Source organism: Triticum urartu, unplaced genomic scaffold (genome assembly GCF_003073215.2).
Source record: "Triticum urartu cultivar G1812 unplaced genomic scaffold, Tu2.1 TuUngrouped_contig_5869, whole genome shotgun sequence".
In the NCBI taxonomy this organism is placed as follows: domain Eukaryota; kingdom Viridiplantae; phylum Streptophyta; class Magnoliopsida; order Poales; family Poaceae; genus Triticum; species Triticum urartu.
This window is the reverse complement of record NW_024116579.1, coordinates 902-4,778: the sequence shown is the minus strand read 5'-3', so window position 1 is coordinate 4,778 and position 3,877 is coordinate 902. Positions and strand designations below refer to the sequence as shown.

The following is a 3,877-nucleotide window of genomic DNA, read 5'->3' as shown; positions in this document are numbered from 1 at the left end:
TTATATATATATATATATATATATATATTACAAAAAACACTCTACAAAAAGCATTTGAAACATGTTGAACAAGTATTTGAAAAATATTAAACAACTATTTAAAAAAATGTTCAACATCATATATATAAAAATGTTAATCAAGAATTCGAAATAAAAATGTTGAGCAAGTATTTCAGAGAAGTCGATCATGCATATAAAAATGTTAATCAAGCATTTGAAAAAATGGTGAACACGTATTTGAAAAATGTTAATCAAGCATTTACAAAATGTTTATTGTGTATATAACCAAAACCTACGAATTCCCCTCGGACTCGGCCCGATCTGAGCCTGCCACACAGAGCCGATGCGGCAGCCCGCTCGGCCTGCTGTTCAACCAGAAAGTCGGGGGATTTGGGCGCCCATATTTCTCGCTTTTCTGCGAGAGCCGGCCCAGGCGCGAGAGAGGCCACAGCCTCGTTTTCCTACATTTTCTTTACGTTTTCTGATTTCATTTTTTGCTTTATTTTTGTACTCTTATATATATATATATATATATATATATTACAAAAAACACTCTACAAAAAGCATTTGAAACATGTTGAACAAGTATTTGAAAAATATTAAACAACTATTTAAAAAAATGTTCAACATCATATATATAAAAATGTTAATCAAGAATTCGAAATAAAAATGTTGAGCAAGTATTTCAGAGAAGTCGATCATGCATATAAAAATGTTAATCAAGCATTTGAAAAAATGGTGAACACGTATTTGAAAAATGTTAATCAAGCATTTACAAAATGTTTATTGTGTATATAAAAAATGTTGACCATGTAGTAAAAACAGGTGAACTTTATTGATCATGTATATAAAAATGTCAATAAACCATTTGAAAAAAATGAACAAGTATTTTAAAATTTTAATCAAGCATTTCAAAAATGTTAAAGTGTGTATAAAAATATTGTTGACCAAGTATTAAAGAAATGATGAATCTTTTTGATCATGTATATAATTTTTTTAATGAAGCATTTGAAAAAATGTTGAAAATTATTTAAAAAATCTTGAATAAGTATTAAAAAACGTTGAACGAGTATTTGGAAAATGTTGAATAAGTATTAAAATGTTGAACAAGTATTTGAAAAATGTTGAATAAGCGTTCAAACAATGTTGTACGTGTATACAAAAAATGTTGATCACTTATTAAAAATATGTTTTTGACATATACGAAAGTGTAGAGTGAAACAAAAAAAATGGAGAAGAAAAAGAAAACCAAAAAAATGGAGAAGAAGAAAGGAAAGCCAAACAAAAAGGGAAGGAAAAACGAAGAAAACCATGTCAAAAAATAAAAAGAAAAACCAGAAAAAAAATCCCGAAGAAAACAGCTACAGTAGCCTCAAGTAGAACGAGCCCCTGGTTCTTACCATGAAGGGAAGTCGGGTGCAGTGGTTAGCACGGTGCGAGTTCCCCTTGGAGACCTTGGTTTGATCCCTTCTTCTTGCACATTTAGTTTCTACTTTTACACTGCGCGTGTGTGAATGGGCCGGCCCAATATGGGGCGAGGGAGGAAATAGCTTGAGCAATAGAAGCTACTTGTATTGCTTAAGGCCATAAATAGTCGTCGCGGGAGATTTGTACGTAACTGACACGTACAAGGGGCTCATACGGGCCGGGCTAGACGGCGGGGAGGCCATCGTGCTAGTTGTGCTGGGTTCGTGCTTGATGGATGGTAGGTATGGTTTCCTCCTTCGCTATCTTAGTTATGGTGGGGTGGTAGACCTGCAGTTTGGTGGCGTGTTGCACCGTCTGATTCGTTCAACGAGAATGACTTCACTTTTGGCGAGCCACCTTGGAGGTTCGTAAAACTGCATATCAGCGATGGAGCTGCGTCGAGCTCGGGTGAAGAGGTGATCTGTCATTTTTTCCATTGGCGGCTGCTGTGGTGGTGCCGGAGGCAGGCGACGGACATTGGTGTGAAGCTCAGAAATGTTTTGCTATCTTTTCAGTTTTGTCATGTCGGTTTTTACGCGATTTGTATTTTGATCTTTATGATAAGAATGAGACATATTATCATGCAAAAAAGTAGGTTGGTGGTATTCCTCTCTGCTTCACCAATGGGGTTGACGCCGACCAAGTCACCGGCCAAGTCTGTTTCACTGACACCTCGATGAACATTCAAAGGCCACAACATGAGATGGTCGTCATGACAGGGGACTCGATGGCCCGCTTCATGATGTACGATATCCACATACATCGGATGCCAATGTGCTCCAAGCGGGGATGGCGTATCCAAAAGGCGTCGCACTCAGAGCCGACCGGATACACCTCTCATGGCCGCGTCTACCGGCTCATGCAAGCTGCCGAGACATTGGATCAAAGGGGTTAACGCAGGCACATCCATGCCCTTTGCTAAACTGCTAGGCTATCCGGATAACGTGAGGCCTGATAAGAAAGGAGGTTATATATTGGATGGCGTTACACCATGAGAAGAACGAGCTGCCATTTGATCGTGATAGCCATCTTCTCGTTGTGAGGATCAAAGAGCGTGAAGCCAACCGTGATAATGGAGAGAAACAATGGCAAACTTTAATTGGGTTTGGTGGAGCTTTCTTACGCCGGTATAGTTAAACGCAGGTAGAGAACAGTAGATATATGACGGATTTTGTTTCTTATTCTTACTGGTAGATGCAATTTTTCAATTTCTTTTCCAGTCAGATTACCTATTGTAATCCACAAATTTCATTAGCAAATCATTTGTTATTTCCTGCATTTTAACGTGCAGAAAAGGTAATTTCTACCACGTTTTTGTAACTTGCTACCATGTCACCTTCATTCGGATGAATCTTTCAGATGCGAAGCACAAATTGCTTATTCTTGAGGTTTCTGCAGCTGAGCGGAGAGAAATTACTATGGCACGCTTAGTGAACTAGCAAAAACATTAATTGGATTTGCCACAAAACAAAAAACTAACAACACCCTGAAGGTCTAGTACTTTAAACGGCTAGTGTGAACGAGTATAAAAAGGATGTTAAATAAAACGGCCAAGGATGACATATCTTGACCATCTGATGGGTAGACAGATCCGACAAATAAATTTTGCGCACAAATAACATGCAAGATTTGTGCATAGTAGTGAGATACCGCACATACATAAATACATACATACATAAGACACACATATATTCCAATATGGTAAATGCTTGATCGATACAAATTCATACCAGTAAACAACGTGCGATACAATTAATATAGCGGGGCATTCTCTGTTTTTAACACAGTACTACAAATGCAGACACTCATACAAACGCAAATACACTCACTTGGGGCATTCTCTGTTCTGGTATATACATTTAGCGCCTCTGCTGTAGCGTCCACCAGGCTGAGCGCAGCTGCCAGAGCATGCGGGGTGGATTCGGTCTAGGGACTTATAATCGATATGCCTCTCGCCCACCGCGGCTGCGACGAGGAGGAGGAGGACGACGGCAGCCAACAGGGCAGCATGGCTCTTCCTCTCCATGACTTGCTCTGGGTCTGTCGATTCTTTCTGTGTTACACTAGTAGTAGTAGCTAATAACATGGAGACGCTTGCTTCAACGGGGCTGCCGTTTATAAGGAGGAGAGGTGAGGTAGCTAGCAGAACGGTGGCATGTCATATTCCGCGGACGGAAGGCCTCGTGACCATCTGCCAGCCTGCATGCAGCCACGGCACGTAGCGCACCCGTCGTCGTTAGCGATACTGCAATGATTTGTTGCTGCTGTCGTTGCAGCATGCAGTGGGTGTCTTCGTCCGTCTTTGTGCATGCATGTGATGTGTCTACCTCGTCGGCATCCGTTGCCGAATGTCGACCACGGAGAGCGAGCCAATTCGGCCAGCTCATTTTGTACTTGTACGTATAGTTCA

At 40.4% G+C, this 3,877-nt stretch overlaps 1 pseudogene; it reads left to right on the top strand.

Annotated features, from left to right (window-relative positions):
* The first annotated feature begins 266 nt into the window (after positions 1–266).
* LOC125529817 lies at positions 267–2,614 on the top strand (annotated as a pseudogene).
* The last annotated feature ends 1,263 nt before the right edge of the window (positions 2,615–3,877 follow it).